Source organism: Protomyctophum bolini, assembly GCF_963924005.1.
Source record: "Protomyctophum bolini genome assembly, chromosome: 7".
NCBI classification, from domain to species: Eukaryota; Metazoa; Chordata; class Actinopteri; order Myctophiformes; family Myctophidae; genus Protomyctophum; species Protomyctophum bolini.
This window is the reverse complement of record NC_137868.1, coordinates 28,755,860-28,782,252: the sequence shown is the minus strand read 5'-3', so window position 1 is coordinate 28,782,252 and position 26,393 is coordinate 28,755,860. Positions and strand designations below refer to the sequence as shown.

General features: G+C 41.5%; 1 long non-coding RNA gene across 2 annotated transcripts in view; it reads right to left on the bottom strand.

Annotated features, from left to right (window-relative positions):
- Positions 1-26,393, bottom strand: part of LOC308318035 — a 145,534-nt gene that overhangs the window by 15,609 nt on the left and 103,532 nt on the right. The window contains exon 5 of one of the 2 annotated variants that reach the window (XR_013964313.1): positions 19,039-19,100. The exons of the other annotated variant lie outside the window; for it this stretch is intronic. This is a non-coding gene — a long non-coding RNA (uncharacterized lncRNA). The remainder of the gene's footprint in view (positions 1-19,038; positions 19,101-26,393) is intronic. 2 annotated transcript variants of the gene reach the window in all.

Genomic DNA, 26,393 nt, shown 5'->3' with positions numbered 1-26,393 from the left:
GGATCTCCAACTTCCAGCGGTACCGACTCGGTGCTCTACAGCCGGGCACCGGTCTAGTGTTAATAAGTATGTAGTATCATGTAATAATCTAGTGTAGTATCATCTCCATCCACATTAACCCCGGGATTAGGTTGACCTGGCCCGACACCAAACTAATATACTGTAACTCATTTACGGACAGAGTTTTTGAGCATGTTTTACTAATCTTTCAAGACCTACAGAATATTTTGTTCTGTGAAGTATTTTTATAAATCCTATATTGTGCAACAATCTGTCCGTCTGTCCAGCACTTTAGTCCCCAAAAAGTTTACTCTAATGGCATGGGGCTTTTAAACGCGAGCCTATAGGCTGTTTACACACTTTAGAGAGCTCAACTGATTTTAAATGTGATCCTAGTTCCCACACTAGTTGTTTTTTTAACTATGGTGAAGAGGAGGCTGTTTAGCTTTGGCTATAGAGACAGATAATACAGTAAAGAGTTCTTCTCACAGTGGTCCCTGCTCATTTATCAAGTACGGTATATACCTTCACTTTTTGTTGTGGGGAAATCACCCGCTTGTTGATAGAGCATTTTCTAAGTCATAATTGGTTAACTGATAAAAAGCTGTTAATGTCATGATGACCTTTATCTGAAAAAGCAGCAGAGTGCAGCGCTTTTAAAGAGCAGGGTGCCTTTGCGGCGGGACGCCGTAGGGTTCTATAATAACAAGGATGTTTTTCACTAAAGTCAAAGTTACAATTTCTGACCTCCTCCACCAATGTGTAAATTTGTCAGTCATTCTCTTGGCATCACTTCTCCCCTTTATCTGTTTCTTAACCACATAAATGATTCATAGCAGCCCTATTCTGGGCATTTCATAATAGGCAAAATGTAGCAGATCTACAAGCTCAAATTGCTTCACATTGTGCCACGCTGTGAGCTTGTAGATCAGTTTGTTGTTGTTTTTGTGGTGTGTGGTGCCTGGTGGTGGTGGGTGGCGGGGTCCAGTGAAGGGATTTGGCGTAGAAGGGGGAAAGGACAGGACCAATTATAGACCCCTGGGGGACCCCGGTTAACTGAAGTATAATAGGGTTTAAGTGGTTAAACATGAAAGTGTTTTTTCAAACCATGTTATTTTTCTCAGGGTAACCTGAGAGTTAAAAACTGCTGAGTCGCAGTGTGGCTGTGATGTAAATGCTTTGGTATGCAACCTCCATGACAACCAGTCATCTCCGGCAAGGGGAGGTGGTCTACATTTTGATTGACACCCTGTGAGTCAGGCTACAGTACTTAGGGCTATTTGTACGGAATGTGTGCTGAAAGGAGAAGACGGGGGGGACAGATGCATGAACCACAGGACGATGGAGTGTGGAGAATGCAGGCAGCGAAGGAGAGAAGACAGACAATGTCAAAAAGAGAGAGATTGACGGTCACAGACGCACTGAAAAAAGAAGCACACAAGTTGACAGACACACCAATAGGAGACACTGTGAATGTGACTGACTGACAGTTGCCACTGAGCAATTACAGAGGAATTAATTGGCCGGTTTCCACTTCATTGGTCTAGTTTGAGCCTGGTTTACTGGTTCTCCCAGTAAACCAGTTAAACGTTAGCTAATTGTCCTAATTGTTCCAGGGATGATGGTGCTCCAGTGGAATTCCAAAGCACTGGTTCTCATTCTCTCTGTGGATTAGCGAGTAACTGAATGGGAAAGGAAGAAATGTGACATTTTAACTTTGAGAGCGTTGGAGGCAGACTCAGGAGGATGGGAGGAAAGGAGGGAGGGGGTGTAGGAGGGACAGAAAGAAAGAAAGAGACATTGTATGGATGTGAATATGCAGGCATGTACTGTATGTGTGTGTATGTGCATGCCATGTGCATTTTAACAGCATGAGGTTGAGGTCATGGAAACTAACCATGTGTGTTCTGGCCAAGGCATGCCTCCACTATAACAGGAAAGCTCTCTCTCACACGCACACGCACTAGGCCAGGCATGAAATTTGAGCAGTGCTTTATATGACCTTGTCGGACTAGTTCGTACAAGGCAGTTAAAGACTTCATGGATTCACAAATTATCGACTTAAGGTGTTATTACATGCTTACGCATATATCCGCACAGATTATTACATATTTAGTTTGATATCTCAGATACCTTATACTTACATACTATTGTTCTCATAAATATTAAGTGTTGAGTAACACTATACCTGATCATTTGTAAAGGCTTAATTTATTGCATATACTGTAAATCCTCAAATACATTCCTTCCTTCAATAAAAAGCCGTCCCTTATTAATTACCGGGGGTGGCGTTGAATTAAGTATATAATTATTAGCTGGGTTTTTTTGTGTTTCGTAAGTGCTGTATCTGTTACCTTCGCTGCCCTGGCTGGCTGTGCCTGTCACGTCTGTGTCCAGATGCCGGTGGTCGCGTTGCTCGCACTCGCGCACAACACAACAAACTAACAAACAAACTTTGGGAGAGAACGCCACTATAAGCACTTTTCATGTCCACGGACAATAAAACTAACAGTCTACTGTAACTGCGGAGGAGGGAGGAAAATTACACAAAACCAAGCAAGTGAGAGTTTCTGTTTGTGACATGACGTGGGGGGGGGGGAGTTGCACCACTCAGTTCACATGGGTGTGATTTTTATGTTATTTGCATCTGAACTTGTCATTAGCCTAACTGTAGGCCTAGATACATACCATTTGAATGTGCAGTAAATAGGATAGAGAATAGTACTGTGACCAGATTTGACTGAGGGAATGCCATTGGATTTTTTTATTTTAAAATTGACATTGGTTGTTCAAGTTAAATTGATGTGTTGCTTTTATTATGGTATTTACCATAGGCAATATGCCATTATTATTATTTTTTTTGCGGCTTACGCCTTTTATTGGTTTTTTGAAGGGACAGACAGTAGGCTGAAAGGAAACGGGAGAGAGATGGGGGAAGACATGCAGTAAAGGCCGTGTCGGGCTCGGGAGTCGAACCTGCGGCACACTGCGACTGGATTACCAGTCGGGTGCCCAGACGGTTACACCACCGCCTGGGCTCAATATGCCATTATTAAAAAAATGACCAGTGAGCACCCGCAACTGCACTTTTTTATATTTTATGAGGACTTATTGGTTTCAATGTTTCGATGTTGCGTAACAAAAAATGTTCCCCCCCTGTTTTGCAGACGAGACCGAAAATCTTAAAACGTTAACTCTTGATTGAAATCATCCCGTCCAATTCTAAGAAAAGATCATGTCTTAGACAGCCCACCGCAGTCCCCTCGCTAGTCGCGATAGATTTAATCATACCTCCCGTTGTTGTCGATCGGCTCTAGAGTGTTTTGGCTACATTTAGCTGCTACAGCCACATCCGGGATAACATCCGGTCCGTCTGTAAAAGTGCTCCGCTACTATAAATCGCCAGGTGCTATGATTTAATGGATTAATAATCCCAGGCAATAGGAGTGTTGTATAATTTCAAAATGGCAATGAGAAACTAGACATGCACCAAGACAATTAAGTTGAGTGTAGTGGACTGGACACTATAAACTGTTTTCACCTATATTTAATATTATGTGCATATATTTCAATATCAATATATACCACATACCCTCTATCATGCACTTATCTCTCCATCTGTCTGCATTTAGTAAATGATTAAGAGGTAAACTATGTTGTATTCTCAGATTGTTACTAAAATATGTTTGTAATTTAACTACTGTTCTTGAAATATTGTGGTACTGTAATTATCTCAAATATCACATCATGTATGTGGAAGGATAAAATATGTTAAACCTTTTTGCTTGGTTACTGCATATGGTATCTGAATAAGACAGATGTCTTAAATAGGGGTGCAACGGTTCAGTTAGACCACGGTTCGGTTCGAACCTCGGTATGGGGGCCACGGTTTCGGTTCGGTTTCGGTACAGTAAAAAAAAATACCCCCTTGTGAAGTGATCCCCAGGAACGCGCCCTACTGTACCCTCTACTGTACTGTACTGTACTAGTGTCACTGTACTGGCACACACGAAATCATCATATATACAGTTAATAATCTGCGTGTGTGTTAGGTTGTGCACAGGTGGTGAAAAACAACCACGCTGTTTTCATGCTCATACCCAGCCAGCCAGCCAGGCAGTGGCTTGCACCACTCAAAAAAGTTTATTTATAGCATTTTCTTTTCTTCTCTTTTTAGCATATATTATTTTATTAGGCATTTCTGCCTTTTCATTATTTTGAACTTGAAAGGGGGAAAAATACCTTATATTGCTATTTTAATGTGCCTCATCATTATTTTCAAGGCGAAATAAATGCACCTATGCGCTCACACGGGGCATTAAGCACATGCAGGAAAGAGGAGAGGAGAGTGCCTCCTGGGAGGGGAGTCATTCACAGTGAATGCGTCGTGTCTCAGAAAAATAGCCTACAAAAGTTTACAATAAGTCTACATGAGGATTTAAGGATATTATGCTTATATTATTAGAAGAAGGGCTTCTATCTACAGTCATGGATTGGACATGGGAGTATTTTGTTGGTACTTTTCTGACGGAATGAATGTCCTGCTGCGGGTTGTTTATGCTCTCACTCTCCCTCTTAATTAGCACTCAAACAGCGAGTGCAGATGCAGAATCAGATCTGAACAAACTTACAACGACCGTGCTTAGAAGCCTGTTGGCGCGAGGTTACTCCGCTGTGTGTGTCTCTGTGTATGACGATCAATAATTATTCCAAGAACGACGTTTAAAGACGAGTGCTGGATTCTCCTCATCATGCCGTCTCTCTCTCTCTGTGTGTGTGTGTGTGTGTGTGTGTGTGTGTGTGTGTGTGTAGGGGGTGGGCCGACAGAGTGCTACACTTCTGTGACCGAAAGAGTGCTAGACTTCTTAGTAGGACGGTGTGTGACCGATAGAGTGCTAGACTTCTAAGTAGGCCAGTGTGTGACCGAGAAATACATTCTTCGCAGCTGTAATAAATGAATTAATGCAAACCGAAATAGCGCGGTTCATTAGAGCGCATTGAACCGTGTATGTGGAACCGAACGGTTCGGTTTTCGGTTGAAAACCGTTGCACCCCTAGTCTTAAATAACACATCCTCGCACCACATTTCCCACTAAAATACAAGCTTCACCGCCAGAAATTCACAGCCAAATGGAACAGTGAAATCTCAATCTCTGAACAGTGATTGACACTGTTGGCTTTGCAGACAGTGTCAATGTCTATAAAGCATGTGTCAGTATGCCCTTAAGGAACTCTAAATTATTGACTGGATACCTCATGGAATATACTATACGTTCTCTACTCCGAAGCAATCAACCCTTTTAGTGAGCACCTGGCATGAGTTACTGTAAGTTACAGTTGGGCATATTTTTCTCTCTTTGTACAGGAAATGGCCTATTTCTCCCAAGCAGAACCCATCCCAGCTAGGGAAGTGGCTAACCACATTAAGCGGTGTGGGTTAGCGTGTTTATATGCAGTAATTTGCACAGGTGAGAGAGGATGAGCGCCTGGAATGAATACAGTAGAACCTTGTTTAATTAGGATTGCTCTGGTATAAAGGTCAGAGTGGAGTGATGTGTTGAAGTCTGCACTTATGAGCCTTGGGACTAATTAACATCGGAAATGCCTTCATGTACATCATGTTCATCTACACGCCAGCCAAAAATGAATGCTAGAAGAGGAATTTGGACATTTCACCAATCCAACACCATGCAGCATAACCACACTAAATGATGTGCTCACAGAGGACGTACGTACTGTAATAAGGATGGAAGGAGAGACGAGTGATTTGAGTGCTACATGCTGTTGGGACCTGCTAACGGTTACACTGCCGTATAATTATATTTGCAGCAGAGTCACAAACAAGGCAACAGTTAAGTGTCGATTGCTATGCTTACTCTGGCTGTTACTTGGCTGGCTGGCACAACAGCGCTAAATAGGAGATAGAAAATAACATATTCATTCCAGAATGGTGTGGTGTGCATCGCATATTGTTGTAAGCTGATTTTATTCATCACTAGAGATATTCAATTTCGAAGAAACAACCTGGTGCTAAAAAATAACCTTATTTGGCCTTGCTCTGGCTGCATTTGTGTCTCTTTTTGGACTGGTATACTCTTGCGATGTGTCTTGTGCAGTTGAGGTTGGCAGCACAAAGACATGCAAAAATGTCAGTTAGACCCTCTAACATGGGCCTCACACTCAGCAGAGACACACACTTGTACACATGCACACACGCACATGCACACACACACGTACGTACACACACACACATGCACACATGCACATACACACATGTGAGCACGTCTGGATTGCTCACTTGCTCTATCTTTCTCTCTTCCCCCCACCCACTGCGCGTACACACACACACACACACACACACACACACACACACACACACACACAGATGCAAATCTTTCTTGCTTCTGTACTTTGAGAAAGCAACACTTATACGCTTCATGGCACAGTCTCAAAACAGTATCCTTGGTCTTTTTGTCAGGCTTAGTAACCTTGTACCTAGCAGTGCTTATAATGGCACTGTCTTACGTAAGTCACTGAATCAGAGGCTCACAGCCAGGAGCAATTCCTTAGCATCCATAATATACAGTATTATTATGCATAGATACAGTGTATACACTACACATACAGACTTGTCACTGCTCTCCCCTACTGCGGGGTTGGTCAAAGGGATGGTATTGAAACCCCATTCCTTGTATTCAGTGGTGGCCAAAGTACTCACTTTCTTTTACTTACAGTAAGTAAAATGATCAATTCTGCAATGTAGAAATAATCTGTTGCAAGTAAAAGTCCAGAATTCAAGTATTAGTATCAAAATATAATTAAATGAAATGTGTTAAATATGTTATATATATATATGTTAAAAAAAAATAGAAAGTATGTAGAACATCCCATTTCACATATCTTCAAATGGCCAAAATGTATATAGGGCTGGCTTAAGTGGGTAATGTATGTTTTGTAATAATAATCAAAATTAAAGTAATTAAGTAAAGTAAGTTTTCAAAAAAATTGTAGTGGAGTGGAGAAGTACAGTATTTGCCTTTGGGATGTAGTAAAAAAAAAATATTTTTTTTTTTAAATACCCAAGCCACACAGGCATTGTCTCCCTTATGGAGGTTATAATGCCCTTTTAATCATGATCTGTTTACTTATCTAATTTAACAAGGCTTAAGTTGGTCACGTGCCAAAAGCGGTGGACAGAAACTGTGGACATTATGCTGTTGCCCCAACACGGGCAGAAACAAGGCCTTTTAACCAGGCTACTTACACACACTACAACTCGCTTACAATTCGCAAACCTGGCAACACTGCCCTGTGTTCATGCTGTTGTCAGAGGCCCGCCCCCGGCTCACACGTCACTATTTTCTCCGTCTCTCAGCTCGCAATCGGCAGCCATCTTGCTTTTTAGGGCTCTCGCAGGATAACAGACAGAAGGAAGGGGAGAAATTATTGGCTCACTATTTTGCTTATCACTTCTAAATCCCTGTATTTACAAAATAAAACACTCAGCGAATCCCTTAGTTAAATCAACATTGTTCATTGTCACTACTTGGATTGTGCCGAAATATTTACATTACACGTATAGCTTTTGCTATTTTCGCCTGCCAGCCAATGCCGACTACACACGCCTGCACACACACACACACACACACACACACACACACACACACAGGAATGGCTATACGCCAGCGAGACAGCAGTGCAGCACTTATAATTTTCAGTTTCATTACATAACTGTCTTTCTCAGCGTGCGCACGTGCGCACACAACATTATTCAAGTGAAATGCGTAACGCCAATATTGGGCTCATATAGGCTACCAATACACGACGAAATAACTGACAGGAGTGACGGTGCTGTGAGTAAACTGACAACGCTTTCTGACAGAGAGAGAGAGAGAGAAAGACAGAAAGACGTGTTAGAGTAACGCGCGCGAGCGAGAGAGAGAGAACGTCAGAGAGAGAGAGAGAGGGGGGGGGGTAGGGGTGGGTCCCGAACCTCGGGACCAATCCGGTACCGAACCGAACATGCTCGAGTACCGGGTACCCATTACAATAATTAAATTTCGGTTCTCTCTATCGGTTCCTGGGTGACACCCTGGCCTGCACGCACGCACATAAAACAGCTGATTATAATCAGATCATTTTACTCGGAGCGCCAGCAACAGAATGGACCGTGGTAATCGCTTCCTATTGTTGCGTTGTCACACGTCTAATAACAACAACACGGAACAATAGACTCTTAACGATCCTCGGCCATTGAAATGTTAATGCTTAAGACTGGAGCGCACGTAGACACATACATGTCCCGACCCAAACATTGAGGAGCTAAAGTAAACGTGACGTTGTTGTGATTAAACATAATGTGCCACGAAAAATAGCTGTCCATAGATGTCCAAACATGATCGCCGTCACAGTCGCAATACTTTTCAGTTGTGTGGTACTTTTATATTGATTTAACTGTAACAGAAAGTTCTATCCAGACTATCGACAGTCCCATCTCCCAGTCACGGAGCTGGGACTGACAGTACACACAGAGACGAGAGAGCAGCAGCACCAGCTAGCTGAAGCCAGGTGTTGCCAGTATAACTCTATGGCAGAAACAAGCCACCTAGGTCTATACAAAATAAGACAAAAAGAAGCAACACTGGTAATTTCTGGCCAGTGTTGCCAAATAAGCGATTAGTAAGTAATTTAATTTAATTTATAAGCGATTTGGGGATTATTTTTGTAGATTGAAAAAATATTGGGGGTCCTTTGCTCTTGGCATGGAAATGTTTGAGAACCACTACTCTAAAACAATATTAGACAAAGTTTGAGCCACAAACACATTGCTCTCTCTCTTCTCCTTTTGTATAAATTAAATAGGCTGTTTCACCATGTTTGCGTTTTTATGAGAAATAAAAAACACTTTCTGTTATTATAATAATTTATAACCCATCCGTTACTACATGTGCAGGGCACACTACTGAGTTTAAAAACACAGCTGAAACATGAAGTGGAGTCTGTCACCTCCCGCTATTTCCTTCTTCCCATATTGCGCTGCAATGTAACTAGGATTCGCCGGCCGAAGGCCGGCGAAATTCTAGTAAGCTATATTCCACATCCACACCCTAGTTGTGTTGGTGTTGCACTGTGGAATGTTTACCACTCACACACCCCTCTACTTTGTTGGCTGGGGTCCCTCAGGGGTCAGTACCTGCCTGGCCCCGTTATTTCTAATAATTTCTAATAATAGGCTAAATTAACACTGATTTAGAGTGTGCATTTAGTAGATCTCCCTCCAATTTGTGCCCGACTACTTTTGGAGGTGTGGTTCCACCTATGAAACTCCCACCCACAACCACCGCTGTTTATTTGGAAAGTTCTATTGTTCACCTTACAGAAGGTTGGTCCTATACTCTCCTTATGTCTGCAGCCGTTGGATTCCTGGTGCCACGTACGTCCCTGAATATACAGTATATTCCTCCCTGTCCACTGTGGATTAACTGTCCATTCATAACCACACTACTGGGGGGATTGTACTCTTTGGACTATATTTATACCTGTTAATGTTGTGTTAATATAGCTGTTAACATTATGTTAGTGGACTTTGACTTACCTACACAATATCTACAACTGTTAACCCATTTAGGCCTAAGGCCGATTCTAAAAACGCCTCTAAATCCTGACCTAAGGTTTCTGAAAAACTTCAAATATTTATATAGCAGCATCAAAAAAATTACATTTTTGAATACTGTACATACTGTACAGAACCCAAATATGGGTGCCCGGCCTGAGGGGGTAAGATACCAATAGGGGTTCCCGCCCAGAATGGGTTTAATAGGTCTTTCATCACATTAATTCCCAGGAAGTCCAAGTGTGGAGCACCAAGCATGATCTTTCCCAATCTGTGTTACTACCTGATTCATTCATTCATACATAGGGAGGTGAAGTTGGTCGGCTCACACCGACCAACTAATTGGAGGCAATGTAGGGTTCAGTGTCTTGCCCAAGGAAACTTGGGATTTGAGCCGCCGACCCAGGGATCATTGGGCGACCTGCTCTACCTCCTGAGCCACAGCCGCCCAAGTCAGGGCAAGGAAAGTAGTAAAGCCACAGCATTACAATTAATCCAGGTTTACTGTGAAAACTGACCAACATCAAAAGGATGGAGTAAATGTAAACCTGATTATTTTTTAACTAGCTTTATCTTTTGTTGCAACAGCAATTGCTAAACCTGATTTAATCCAGGTTGAAGCTAAATCCTTATTGTTGATGCAACACACACACACACACACACACACGCTAGCAAAGCCTTGAGGCGCCCTGCTGCTCCTTACACCCAACCAGACCTGGGTCTGTGGTTGGAAACAGCTGAAAACACCAGCTGCTTTTCTGAAAATACCCATCTGGGAGCGCTTGAGGTTGCTTTGGAGGCATTGTGATTTTTCAGCTGAGACATTATTAGTCAAACCAAACTGTGATAGCAAAATTAGGGAGAGAGGACAAAACCGGCAACCCGCATGCAGTATGTGTGTTCAGAAATGTCAGTGAGAAGTCATATCATCACACTTATAAATAATAGGAAGTGACTGGTCCTTTGTGGTGATTGCCCCACCCCCTCCTCCACTGTGATTGGGCAGCATAGTAAAAAGTTACTGTGTACTCTCATCGACCAGATAAACATGCCAAACATGCATTGCTCAGTGCAGAATAGACACTCAGCCGGCGTGGGTAGCATATAGTATAGTATACACGGCACTCCCATTGAAATCAATGAAAGGCATACACTGGCCTTATCACACTGCCTTAGAACCCCATCGCTGAAGGGGATGAAAAGTCATAGATCCATCCACTGATAAGCACACATGAATTTAAGGCTTAATCTCGATGAGCCACTTCTCCTATAACTTTCCATAACTCCCATTTCTCTCTCACACAAATAACTATTTGCACGCGCCCCATCCCACTCCCCCAGTTTCTGAAGGTGAATTAATTCAGGTTGGTTTACTCAACGTTTCTCTTTTCATCCTCCCTCATTCTTTGCCGAACTATCTCTCCTTTACCCACCTCCCATCCATTCCTCCACCCAGGGCTTTTTCACTGTTCCTCTCATTCTGATGCCAGATCGGCCTTGTGGATGATCCATGTTTACACCTCACATGTAACACACAATCACCAACATTTGACCACAATGATCCTCACAGAGTCTTGTTTGGATAATCAGTATTCACACACATGTACACACACACACACACACACACACACACACACACACACACACACACACACACACACACACACACACACACTTTTGCTATAGACAGAATGTATTCTTCTGATTTATTTATGCAGCAATCCCATTCCAAATCCAACTCACTCCCAAACCCTCAGCCTGCCCTCTCTGTTTCTTTTCAAAACATAGAATTTTATGGACCTTGAGAATAAAATAAAAAAATAAAACCTTTCTCAGTGGAAGCAGCTTGAGAGAGGGAGAAAGAGAGAAAATTTAAGTAAGGTAATAACCTGACCTTGCCTCAGCTGGGTTTGATTTATGAAAGGAAGAGTGTGTCAAAAACACAGCAGGCGCTCCCATGTCTTGGTCCAATGCCAGGACTGTGTGTGCACGTGTGTGTGCGTGCACGTGTGTGCGTGCGTGCGTGTGCGAGAGAGAAACAGACAGAGAGAGAGAAGTAGGAGAGACATGAAGAGATATAGAAGAGTGGAAGTTGAAGTATTGGCAGTGAATTCATTTTTGATAGCTACCACACCAGGAGTCAAAACAGAAATATACACCATTCTTCCATATTTCCAAGCCCTATTCAATAACTGTATCCATGTTTTTTAATAATTTTTGAATAAACCAACATTATTATATCTGATTATACCTTACACCAGAGAAAAAGAAGGGGGGCGGGGAGACCCTAGGCCTATCTGACAACATGACTTGCAGGGAAATATAGGGGCTTATGGGTAAACATATTTAGCATGACACACACACACACGAATACCACAGGTGTCTTTTATTCACACATGAGGAGCATTTTAATTTTAAACTCCTCCAAAAAGCATGTTTCAGTTCTCACCCATCTGTCTGTCACCCTGCATAGACCTGACAAAGGCAGGAACACAATTAGAGTGAAGCTGGGAACATGCACCAATTTTCTCCCAATTTACTGGTTTAACATTATACCTTCCATTCAAATGTGTTGTACATTTGCATATCAATGTAATGCATGTCACATTTTTTTCCCGCACGAATTTCCATATCAGTGATAGGCTACTGCTCGTGAAACATCTCCTAATTTAAAGCTTCAAACATTGCACATTTTTGCATACCAGTATCTACTGCATTCAAATAAATAGCTGAAGCGAACATTTTTAATTTAAAATGGATAGCTAATTCAGGCTCTACTGAAAAAACTAAACTTTTTTTCTATGAGATGGGATTTGTTTGAGCATGGGTACTGTATGTAACTTTATAAAAAGAAAAGAAAAGAAAAGAGGGGGACATTGTTTATTTTAGGCATGGAATTTCTGCCCCTTCGAATCCCAGCATGGTGTTGTTTTGACATTATTCCCTGGATATGTGACGCCATAATTGTCTTACACTCTTTATTCTGTCTAGAAATGAATGTGCTCACGCTGCTTGACTTGCTTTCCCTTGAGATCAATGCTCTCGTCCTACAGTAGCTGGCCATTTAGCATGCCTCCTAGTTTGGTCGGCTTTATTTGCGGTACATAAAACATGAATGAAATCCATCACATTATATATATTCTATATATATTTTTTCCTGTGGCAGTGGCTGCACATTCAGCTTTATGGCTCAATGTTATTATGCATATATTGTAATCTTTGATGTGTGAACGAGATAGAATGTTTACACTTAGCTTACTGATGCAATATGCAAGGGATATATTGTTTTCAGCTCATTGTATTATCAATCCCTCATTAATTTCACAACACTCGGTAACGAAATGGAATGTTACTCACATGTACACTCATTTTGTTTTAATGTATTTTATGTTAAGGTGGCCTTGTCAGTTGCTACATTACTGTCGCAGTGTGATGGTCTACCTTTGTATAATAATAATGGTAATATTACATTTGCATGCTACTGCAGAGCTCTTTGGATGACAGCATAAAAGGCAATATAGAGATCCTTCAATGGGTTGATGGTAATTGCTTTCTGTGAGACCTGTAACTATCATAAGGCCAGGTAAACACACACAAAAAGACATAAAAGTGCATGCAATAAATAATGATAATAATAATAATTCAAAAGAAACTACAGAAATTAAAACTGCTAAAGATGTTCCACAAGTCAGAGGTATGAAATTAAAAGAAAAGTGATCACAATTTCCAATATAGCCTATGATGTTTGTTCATCATTATCTGAATTTTGATTCTGATCTCCCCCAAAAAGCATGTATTGATGTACTAATATAAGGTTAAGAAGCTGACTTAAAGAGTATTGAAGTAATACACATGGTTCCATTGGCTGATTGTAGTATATCAGAACGGTACAAAAAAGTAAAAAGAATCAGCATAAAAGTGCGATTTACGGGATACCAGAAAGTAAGCCATTGAAAGTGGCCAAGCCATGAATATAGCCGATGCGTTGTGAGTAGGGGTGTAACGATATAGTAACTGCATCGAACAATCCATTTTAATTTCAATAATCGAAGTATATTGATATGTAAACAGCAACATATTGTATTGTTTGACTTTGTATCGTATTGTTTTGCAATGCAAATAATCGGCATCGACAAATAATCAAATTTGTACCAAATTGTGGCGCCTTCTAGATGGTGCGCGACATGAAAAGGATAATGGTGGTGCTATGGTTTTATTTTAAATACATTAACATACAGTATGCCAATATGTGGCAAGTAGATGCAGAATATAGTCTTAGGTTTAATTTCTTTGCTAAATAGTTACTGTATCGATTTTAAATCATTGAATCGTATCGTATCGCCTTGAATGAACCAATATCATCCATGTATCGTATCGTCAACCATGTATCGTGATATGTATCATATCGCTGTGGTTACACCCCTACCACACTATCTAGAACAGTAGTTCTCAAACGGGGGTCCATGGACCCTCAGGGTTCCTTGAAGGGTTCCAAATTGACCCTTACAAGTCTGTAACTCAAAGAGCGTACACATGAAACCAAATGGACCCGTACAGGCGGTCCATTTGCTTCCATTTTGTATGCTCTCAAGGGTCATGGTGTTCCTACATACAGAAAATGTGAGAACCACTGACCTATAGTGATCCAAAGTATCAAGAACATTAGACATGTGTGTACAGTAGGCCTACACACAGGCAGCACGGGACTTTCTGCTACCCGGAGCAAAATGAAAACCAGTGAAGTAGCAGAACAACCTGGCCTCACCCAAACACTGTGAAATAACTCAGATTATCAATTCCGTACATACTAGAAAACCCCCAAATCCGTACATTGTGTACACCTCCCTCCATGCCGAGGGCCAAGCATGCAGGGAGGCACTGGGTCCCATTATTCACAGTCTGGTATGACCCGGCCGGGAATCGAACCCTGACCTTCCTGCAGTCCGAGGGGTGGGCACTCTAACCGCAAGGCCACTGAGTGGGTAAAACATCTGTACATTAAGATACTACACTGAAATCCTGTGTGACGGAGGGGCACCAAACTTGAGCCACTGTGAGTTGCTGTGTCGAATGTTGTGAAGTTCGGTATAGAGCTGACTCAGCCCCGTCCAAGTTGGAACCCAATAACACAGAATCGTATATGTCAAACCAGATATCACCCAGACACGGTGAAATAGCACGCATTGGCAATTCTGTACATGCAATACTAGTGAAAGCCACACCTCTGTCGTGGTCAAAACAGTAGTAGCGTAATGGATTTTGGGGTTTTCTAGGCGTACGGAATTGCCAATCCGTGCTTGGGTGAGATCGGGCTCAGCTGAAATAATGTTCTGTTTGGTTCTGAACCAGAGATTCCAGGATTTTAGCAGCATAGTTTACAGATGGACAATAATCTTTTTCATGTTTTATCACTATACCTTTGTAAAGATAGAATAGGGCCTATAAACACTCTCACTAGTGTTAGTAATTATTGTAGACGTAATAGAAAGAATACAAACACGTTTTTATGCAATGCATGGCATTAACTTGTTGAAGCAAAGATCTTGAGCAACTCAGTTAGCAAATCACTGCATTTCTTGCTGGTTTCCATCAGTTTTGCCGTGTCTCTGGCCTAATGTCTGGTGTAATTGAACATTCATTTTGAACTGAGCTTGTGAATTAGGACATATTAGTGGGATGGCATGCTATTCTCGGTTAGTGATTTTTGGAGATGATTACAATGCGTAAGCATGCACCGTACATATTTACACGTTTAATCACACCCTGTAGTCGGCACCAGATTTGTGAACATTTTCATGTCAAAGACCCCCAAATGTATCTGCCCTCAGACCTCCATCTGAATATATTTTGTGCCAGGGACCCCCATAACACAAGATGTGTGTTACATTATGACAAATTTGTTAAAAAATAAATAATAATAATAAGGGTAATAATAATAATAATAATAATAGAATTATAATACTAATAAAACAAAATAAACAGACATAAGAGCTGACAATCGTTATATTGTAATGCGTTGTGAGTTTGTAGACAACACAGTTAAAGTCAGTTATTATATAGATTATATAGTTAAATAGAAACTGAACCATCACTAGGACCCTTTCAACAACCCCTGGTGGTCCCCGGACCACACTTTGAGAACCACTGCAGTAGTACAAGAGGCAATCTAAAATCAAAATAGGTTGATTCCATAGCCCGAAGTAGTAATAGTGGTAACACATAAATTGATGGCTCGGTGTGCAGGAAATGGCATGCAAAATCCCATCTTTCAATTTCTTTCTTTATTGATTTGCCAAGTAATAACCTCAAAGTAGATTTTCTGTGGAATGGCACACATAGCTCCTAGTGTATAGCTTAGCAGTTGTCTTGCACCCAAACACGGTCAGAAGGCCGTTGTGCACTAAAAACCATTATAGTGTAAATAGCCAGTTAGGGGGAAAATGCACTTCATCCAGAACACTGTCATCTTATTTCTGATGAATGAGAGTAGGTACAAAGTAATAGGAGATTGTTTTTCACAGTGGAAGAGACAGCAAGGGAAGATTTTTTTTACACACTCTAGACCGGGTCTATCATTTAAGTTTATTTTATTGAATTTTGGATTCTACATACAGAATTTCGCAAAGCAACTGCCTTAGGAGGTACAGTATGTCAGCTTGCTGCATTTTTTTGAACATTTTCTTTGATTTTCTTTTTCGCCCTGTTTCTAAACAATACAAAACAAAAACTTTAAAAAAATTACACCCGTGTGAAGTGAGTTGTGCAACTCCGTGTGGGGGTCTCCGGGGGTCCCCGGAAGTTCCAGACCCACAGGAACACGCCCAGGGTGCCGGCCCGGTTTCGGCGAGCCGCCCCACGTCCGAAGCGGTAGAGAAATGAGAGTTACCGTGTGGGGGTCCCTCTACTGTACTGTACTGTCACACCCGAAATCATCATATATACAGTTAATATGTGCGTGTGTGTGTGTGTGTGTGTGTGTGTGAGACCTAGCCAGGGACGGACACAGCCAGCCAGCCAGCTGGGACAGACATACAGTACATAGCTCCTTAATGGAGTGGTTGCACCACTCAAAAACAGCAGTCTGCAAGGACCTTAAACAGTTGCAAAACAATCTAAATTGTTCTGAATACTTGGTAGTTGGTATACTTGAGTAAAAAAAAGATAATAGTAAGTATAATAAGGGGAGTAAAATCGTAGGCTATGTTGGAAAATATTGTATTCCCCGAAATATAATGTATACAAGAGACAAGACATTCTATTGAATGGTGAAACAAATCATGAAATATCAATGAAGAAAGATTTCTGTCAGCTCTTTTAAATCTACTATATAGATTGTTTTCCCATAAATCCCGGACTGAATTTAATCTTCTTCCACTTCTGATCAATGTGTTGCAGGCCCATTCATAACGTAACCATCAGAAAGGCATCTGTCATCCTTTTGGTCAGTGAAGCTGACACCAACAGAGGGGGACTAATTATACCTGTCAATCATTCTTCAGTGAAAATGAACGGCTTGTTTCCATTAATGAAAGGAAATGTGTCACAATGGGACCAAGTGATAAGAAACAACACTCTTCATGCCCACACACAGTACTGTACACATACTGTACATACCAACAACCCAGTGTGAAGCTTCAGGGCCCCAGAGGTCTGCTCTGTTTTCTAGTCTGTCAAACATAAAAGTGTCAGAGGCCACATTTCTTTGCACACATCATCAGGAAAGAGCAAGTGTTATACACTGTGCTACCGTAACACACACACACACACACACACACACACACACGCACGCGCACATGCATGCATGCACGCACGCATGCATGCACAGACATTCCTAGAAACCCAGTAGCCTACACATTTCTAGGTTTTCTAGACTTGGATTTTGAATTATAAGCCCCACATTCTTTGAACACATCATCAGGAAAGGGCAAGTGTACACACACACGCGCACACGCGCACACATGCACGTGCACGCTCGCACACCATGGTACACATTTATAGGTTTGCCAGACTTGGATTTTGAACTATAAGCCACACATGACATAGTGAAAATGTAACCCACTGACTTCAATTGAACAACACTAAAGGCCTATTCAGAGTCCAGTTTTCGGTGACCACCGAAACAGTGGTTAGTAAAAACAGAGATGTGTTGTAAGTGGTGACCACTGCAGCATGACGTCATGTTGTAGTTTTAAAAACAGAGATGTGTTGTAAGTGGTGACCACTGCAGCATGACGTCATGTTGTAGTTTTAAAAACAGAGATGTGTTGTAAGTGGTGACCACTGCAGCATGACGTCATGTTGTAGTTTTAAAAACAGAGATGTGTTGTAAGTGGTGACCACTGCAGCATGACGTCATGTTGTAGTTTTAAAAACAGAGATGTGTTGTAAGTGGTGACCACCGCAGCATGACGTCATGTTGTAGTTTTAAAAACAGAGATGTGTTGTAAGTGGTGACCACCGCAGCATGACGTCATGTTGTAGTTTTAAAAACAGAGATGTGTTGTAAGTGGTGACCACCGCAGCATGACGTCATGTTGTAGTTTTAAAAACAGAGATGTGTTGTAAGTGGTGACCACTGCAGCATGACGTCATGTTGTAGTTTTAAAAACAGAGATGTGTTGTAAGTGGTGACCACTGCAGCATGACGTCATGTTGTAGTTTTAAAAACAGATGTGTTGTAAGTGGTGACCACTGCAGCATGACGTCATGTTGTAGTTTTAAAAACAGAGATGTGTTGTAAGTGGTGACCACTGCAGCATGACGTCATGTTGTAGTTTTAAAAACAGAGATGTGTTGTAAGTGGTGACCACCGCAGCATGACGTCATGTTGTAGTTTTAAAAACAGAGATGTGTTGTAAGTGGTGACCACTGCAGCATGACGTCATGTTGTAGTTTTCGGTGGTCACCTCTTCACTGAAAACTGGACTATGAACCAAACTAAATAAGCCTATAGACAAGACACTGCTGACAACAAGTGTGACGCAGTGGACAGACAGTGAAAAGTATAACGGCTGGCTGCCTCTAAAACAATATCATAGAAGGTGACTGTTATTCCTTCCAAAACACTGTTCCTATTATAAAGAGGACTTACAATTAAAACTCCTATTAATCCTACAGTGTAATCCCTCCTTTTCCTCAGAGCATTCTATTCACCCTGGATGTGGATTAGAGATCACTAGGAGACACTGTGTTGGTGGTCATTGGTGTATAAAACCTCATAAAGATAATATAGGCTCGTTGCATGCGTGTGTGTGTGTGTGTGTGTGTGTGTGTGTGTGTGTGTGTGTGTGTGTGTGTGTGTGTGTGTGTGTGTGTGTGTGTGTGTGTGTGTGTGTGTGTGTGTGTGCATGCACGTGTGCGTGCGTGTGCACGCGCACTCGTGTGTGTGTGCGCATAATGGGGCTCTTTTCTTCCATTGTACTGACCTGGTCAAGGGGAAAATCCCTGCGAGGTGGTCTTCTCACAACGTGGAAGAAAGAAAAGGACCCTGTAACCGAGGAAACCGTGAATTAATAAAAAATAAGCCCCCTGATTCTTACACTGCTTGCAGTGCGCTAAAGAAACGGCAATGAGGGGATGGGGTTGGAATGGATAAAGCCATGTTATCAACGGTAGGGGACATCATGGGCACAGGCGTCAATTGGGTATGACAAGGTATGGCAGCTGCTATTTAGTATAGGTTACAATCTTGTGAGTCTTTTTTGTTTTTTAATGTATGCCCTATGTTGTTATTTAACATTTCTGACATTGTAAGGCAGATTGGCAAGGGTGTCTCAAAGACACCCGACTTATTATTTCTAGAAAAATGAAGGGAAATGGAGGAAAATATGCCCCCCCCCCCCCCCCAAACAATCGGCAAATACCCGCACATACCCGCAAAAATGGAGGAGAATAGAGCATAAAAAGACATGAATAAAATTTGGCACGTGTCGTCACCTTGCCATATCTTATCTGTTGCTGAACTGACGCCACTGATCATGAGTACATTTGAATGGATAAAGCCTGCATGTTATCAACTGTATAGAGGGTATGCGCATGCATAAAGTGAATGGCAAATCGAGTGGCAAAGCGACAGGCAAAGTGAGTTTAACATTGTTTAACATCATTTAATGCAATCAGATGGCCAGGGGCCAGAAAGTAGTTTTTTGCCACTCAGTAGGCATTCCTGCATAAATTCCGGGTTTGATGAAGATGTCACGTGCATACCCTCTACAGGAGACATCATGGGCACATATTTTCACCCCCTAAGGTTGTTGTGGCAACCTCTGAGCTCTCCCTGCGATGGCACCCATGTACTGTACATGAGTTACATACTGTACAAAAAACCTGAACGTTTAACATTCAGTAGATAGTTTTTTGGTCTGGGGTTTTCTGGCTCAAACAAGTGCAAATCTGCCAGCAGATGTCACTTTTTTCACTGTTTTGCCTGTTTTCATTGCAGCTCAAAAGGCTTCACAAACACAAAGAAAATCACAGACCACAGAAAGTCCACTGAAAGTTCAGGTTATTTGGGTGTAACGAAGTTCATAAAACCTCAAAGAAAACCTGATGAAAAATGATGTCATGAAACCTTTAAAGCCTTTCCCAGAGCGCAGCAGACTCGGTGGCTAGGCTAGCTTGTTTCTTGGGACATTTGTGGTCGTATAGTGGCTACATCTGTCATTAAAAGACATTATCTTAGTTTTAACTGTTGTATAATTGCAATATTCTGCGATGTCTTTCAGCATCGCATGCGTGCATTAATGATGATAAAGAACACCCTCTCGTGTAATATCGCTTAATTCACAAGTTTATGTGAAATTAGGGATTTTTATATTTGGCACACCATTTTAATCCATCAACGCCAGTGTTATACGGGTACCACTGCTGTCTCAAACTGTCAAACTGATGAATCCACATTTTTACTTGAACTTGAGGCCTAAAAGGCTTTCAAAATAACATTTTTGACCATTTCTACAAAATATTTTTCCATGAAAACAAAATGTCCAAACGGAAGATCATCATTGCTTTTTAATCAAGAATCCACTCACTTATGTCTCTTTTCTTTTTCCGGCTGCTCTAGCAGGCTCTGCCTGATGAAAAAATGCCTAATATCTCCCTCAGCCAAGGGGGAATTCCCCTTTAGACTAGTGGATAAGATGTTGGCTTTCCCCACGGGAGACCGGGCTTGGAATCCCGGGCGTTACACTCTCACTTCAGTTCTTCCCTTGTCTCTCTTTCCCCTCTCCTCTGTGAAAAGTGCTCTCCTATAGAACTCATTAATTGCTTGCACCATATCCTTATTTGTACTGTTTGCATCTACACATCTATACAAATATAATTCTTACAAGTCCTGTATTGATATATATATATATATATATATATATATATATATATGAGAGAGAGAGAGAGAGAGAGAGAGCGCGCAAACACACCTCTTGACCCCAGCACTCGTCATTCCCCCAGATCGTTCTTTAAACGTAAATTGAAAGAGGGAGGGAATGCAGCCGGAGGAGGGGAAAGTGTAACAGTAATAATAATAAACATTTATATCGCTCCACCACTGTATGGGGGGAAGAAATCTATACGATATGTATGCCCCTATACTATCATGAAAAGATATCGGTTGGTGATGCACGGCTGCACAGTTCTCATTGGGGGTTGGAATGAGTGTATTCATCACACAGTTAGTTGCATTGTAAATGGGGACAATCGTAAAAGGTAGTCATGAATGTAAAAACAGTTTATCTTCATTTGAAGACATGATGCATAGTGGTTTGTGTGCTTGTGTATGCAGCGTATATGTGTATGAATTTATGAATTGTTTTTATAACCATTAAAAGAAAAGGCCCGTTGTCTGTATAGTAGCAAATTAACTGATACCAACCCATTACAGCTTTAAAATCAACATGTAGCACTCTAAACATAAATAGTATTCGTTCCACTTGCTGTACAGAGCATTTACAGTATGTATGTTCATACATGTTCTGTATGATACCACCGTACACATCCATTCAAAATGAGTTTTCACAATGGTCACACTCATGTGAGATAAAAGGAAAACTTGTCTCTATCTGGAGGTGAATTGTACTAATAAATAAAACAAGACACAAGGCAATAACGGCATGGCCTCCTTGTCCGGCGGGCATACGTTAGTCTGAAGTACCAATAGTCCGACATACGTGGCTGGTTAAGACTCACCCGTGGCTTTCGCATGCGATTAGGGTTAGGTGTTTAGAGTTAGTAATGTTGGATTTTAGAGCGCCAAAGTCCTGGTTCATAGAGAATAACATGGGGTCATCTTAAAATCGTCTTTGGACCACAAAAGAATTGTGGTCCAAAAGTAAACAAACTGTCTCTGCGATATTGCCGGGGAGGTGTCTCTGTATCGTTTACGACCGCCAGTCAGTCATATTTGATATACCGGTAGTCTGTTTTTAGAGAAAATGTCTAATTCAGCAGCAGTAACATTAGCGTTTTCTCTCAGTCAGTTGATTCTTCATATCCATATGAGTGAAACGGCCGAGTTGATTTGTTTATTTTTCAAGCACAGTTATTATGAAGCGATCTAAAATTCCCCTATGGGGATTACAATGCAAAAATAGTATGTGACCCTGTGGACGTCACTTCGGTGCTCTATTGAGACATGAAGCGCTACCCGCACTCCTTGTCCAATCTATGGATGGTAAGTTCCTATGTTTGCAGTTTGTGAATGAAGCCCCAGCTGCCCCACAAATCACAATGCTGTGTTAAAAGAAAAGAGGGACCACGCACAGGTGTGGGAGGCTATATAAGTGGCCTAGCTGCACTAATTTCCTCAAGTCCAAATAACCAAACCACTGCTGCCTGTCTCCCAAACCTAAACCTCCACCTTTCTGCACCTTTATGTCTCCTTTGGCCGCATTGCTATAAAAATGTCATTTATACAACATTTTAAATACTTATCCTACAGTAGTTGTATAAATAAATACAAAACGGCCTCACAAGAACAATGTTGATGTAACTTAAAATAAATACATACAGTACATAAATGATCAACTATACGATCCGGCTGTCACCCTCTTCCTCATGAGTTGTACTTTCATTTCACCAGGCAGGCATACTGTTCACGCTGTGTTTGTTTATGTCTGGAGGAGTGATGTCGTGCACATAGTAGCCGTGCGAGCTGTGTTGGTCTACTTTAGAGAGGACATAAATATATACATATTATAAACACATACATTCTGTACAATCAGACAAACAATGCTCTATAAATACAAGGCTTGTTCTATAACGATTATGCCTGCAGGCACATTATGGTACATAAACTTAGGTTGGGGCTATGTAGGGGGAGACCTGGTTAAACCAGTGGGGGGACATTTTTCAGCTTCACGCAGCTGATGGATGATGGCTGCTCAGATGGTTCTGGTGAGCACTGAAGGGGAGCAGTTAGGGGTTGGACACATGGGATTAAAACCTGGGACCTTCTGTTTCGCCATACATTTCACCATACGTTTCACTTTTCATGCAAATCGGTGCTGTATAGAGCAGTGGTTCCCCAATGTTTTCATGCCAAGGATCCCCAAATATCCATAGCCTCTGGCTGCGCCCCCCCCCCTATTGTGTGTGGGGAAAAGACAAAAATAGTTGCAACAACAAACTCTCAACAAATTGCAGCGCCACGCATTGTGAGACAAATAGGCCAACAATCTTACGATTTTGGAGTGCTCGCTTTCCTCGAGGTCACCTCAGAGGTGGACAGAGGACTTCACAACGCTCTGCACAGCGACTCACTCGCTTTAACTCCACTCGGCCGTGCCTCTCGCGGCTCTAGTCACGTTCAGGTGGTGCGCCTCGGTCGGAGAAACCAAGTGCACCTTTTTCAATCCGATTACTGATGGGTAGGCTACAGTGTCAGGTAGAGTGCAGAGCATCATACTGTATTCATAATTATTCCACTAGGCAACTGTCCCAACTAGTGGAGGTCACCCTGCCCTGCTCACATCATCTCTGACAAGTTAACGTCTGGTTTTGATGTTCCTCCAGCATTCAAAACAATCTATGATTATTTCATTCCTTTCTTTAGCATAATCCATCAATTATTCAATCTTTGGTTGTTCAGATGTATTTATGTTTTAACAAAAAAGGTCACATAAAGTATGTTTGCATACAGTATGTGTATTTGTGTCCAGGATGTGTGCCGGCCAGTGTTTCTCATGTTCACAAAAGGGAAAGACAAACCAGATACAGTTAAAGATTTACTATTCTACGTGATAATACATGCTTTAGATGTGTGATAGTGGGGGAAGGGGAGAAGAAAGAAAAAAAAAACACAGTACTCTGGCATAAATGATGAGTACATTAGCATAAGATTGCAAAAGCTACTTTTGATTCAGGATAAATTGCCTCCCACTCGCCACTCGGCCAGGCAAATTGTCCATAAAACAGGCACATTTTCATCTGTGATTGTGGGATATTGTAGCTAGGACGAGGGAGCAATGACACCTGTCTCTTGTTATTGGGAGGCTCATTATCATATGTGGATAACCATGCCCTAAACTACAATGATACATCCAAGAATAATATATTTTTTAATATAGACATGGTGTGCGTACTCTTACTGCTACAGTATAGCCATCCCTTGTAGGATTGCAAAAATCCTCATTACTGCCAACCATTTTCCAAAGCATACATTGTTTGTTTGATTTATGAGATTGTATTGAGATGGTATGAAAATCAATCAAAATTCATGAAACTTGCTTGAGATACGCCATAGGTGAGCCAACACAATAATATCATCGCACATTAGTTATTTGTTGTTAGAGCTACGCTATCGTTGTTTTAAAATACATTTTAGAGTGTTGATTGATCTGGAATGTCTCGCTGAAAATTGTCTCTGGAGAAATGACTGAGTTCAAACAAAATGTAAAGTCTGTGACTCATTAACTGTTTAGATGACACTGACTCAGTTATTCAGGCAAGTTCAGTACCATTTTAATTACTTTGGAGATGTAAACAAATGAAAACAAACAAATGAAATTAAATATTAAATAAAATCACACATGAAATCTAAAACAAAGCCATTTACCATAACGCGTTTTGTTTACAGTATGATATACCGCAAGGCAGGAGCTATGAATAGACAATGATGTATTGAGGCTATGGCCCTTTAATATTTAATATTCTAAGGTTTTCCAAGAAGTTACTATTCCTCTTAAGTGGAGATACTGCACCACAGTACAAAAGGTTTATACAGTAATATGTAAAGTTTCTACTGTGCATCTGTGTGCAATTTTTCAATTGCGTAAGTATTACTCCATCGTTCTTAGCAAGGCAGATCATTACTGTAACTATACAGTAAGCTCCTCAGTAAGCCGCAGTTGCATGTCATTGTATCAACATGACAAAACCCTAAAAGTTGTACGTTACTCCCCAAAGCATTCCCCATAAAATGAATTAGCTTCCCCTCATTAATTCATACCTTCATCAAAATAACTAATGCATCCTTTACAGTCATATCCTCTATCGCTTCTCATCTCTCTCTCTCTCTAATGCCCAATTTATGCAGATAGCAGATCTATAAGGTTACAAGTTACAACGCATCACACACACGCTGCGTTTTGAGCTCATAGATCTGTTGTTTTCGGCGTGCGATAACATTGTACGACGGAGTACAACTCAGACATATAAAGCTCTGTCTCATCCTCCGCCCTGCCCTCATTTCTCCTAACTAGCCCATTTAAATCTGTGCCAAAACAAAAACAGAGTGAACAGAAACGATAGGTGCATGTGCTTACTGGAAGCGCTGTTTGTTTGAGAATTCATTGTATGAGCTGTTTGCGATGAATAATAAATGCAAACGCTGACTTGTGTCTGCAGACGAGACTTCAGGGCATGAATAATGCATTGTTATTCCTGGGTAGGGCAGAGGAGGGACAGGGTGGCAGTGTGCTGTGCTGTGCTGTGCTGTGCGTGTGTGTGTGTGTGTGTGTGTGGTGTGCGCGTGTCTACTGTACGTACATGTCAATGTGCGTGCATGTGTGTGGTATAGATCCCTGGCACATACTGTGACTGTGGTTTGTGCGACTTACAATCAAGACGCTTACGTGGACTCACAACTCAGTATGATTACTGCTCTTAAACCGCTGTGTTTTTATGCACAAGTACAACTAAGCATGGAGCCTTAAGCCCCTGGGAGGACCTGTCTGACTCTGAGGTCCAAGTGAGAGCACTTTCAAAAGAACCACATGATGTGGAGCGCAGCATTTCATTTTCATTTCAGTCCTATTAAATCTGTTGATTAGGTGGATGCTAAACAGCAGGGTGTGTGTGTGTGTGTGTGTGTGTGTGTGTGTGTGTGTGTGTGTGTGTGTGTGTGTGTGTGTGTGTGTGTGTGTGTGTGTGTGTGTGTGTGTGTGTGTGTGTGTGTGTGTGTGTGTGTGTGTGTGTGTGTGTGTGTGTGTGTGTGTGTGTGTGTGTGTGTGTGTGTGTGTGTGTGTGTGTGTGTGTGTGTGTGTGTGTGTGTGTGCGTGTGTGTGTGTCCAAAACGTACACAAACATACTGAACTGCTGAATAAGTTTTTATGTCATTAGTATGCTTTCGAATGCCTGTGTGCATCCATGCATCGCACATACAGTACACACTGTTTCATTGTGTGTGAGGTGGGCCTCCCGCTACATTTTTGTTTACAGTATTTTTTCCCTCGTTTGATCTCTTCTCTCTCCCTCCTCCACTCTTCTTTTTTCCCCTTTTCCTTGCTGTTCTGAAGTCATTAAGGCAACAAAAGAAACTACACTTTCTATGTTCCACTGCCGGAAAAAA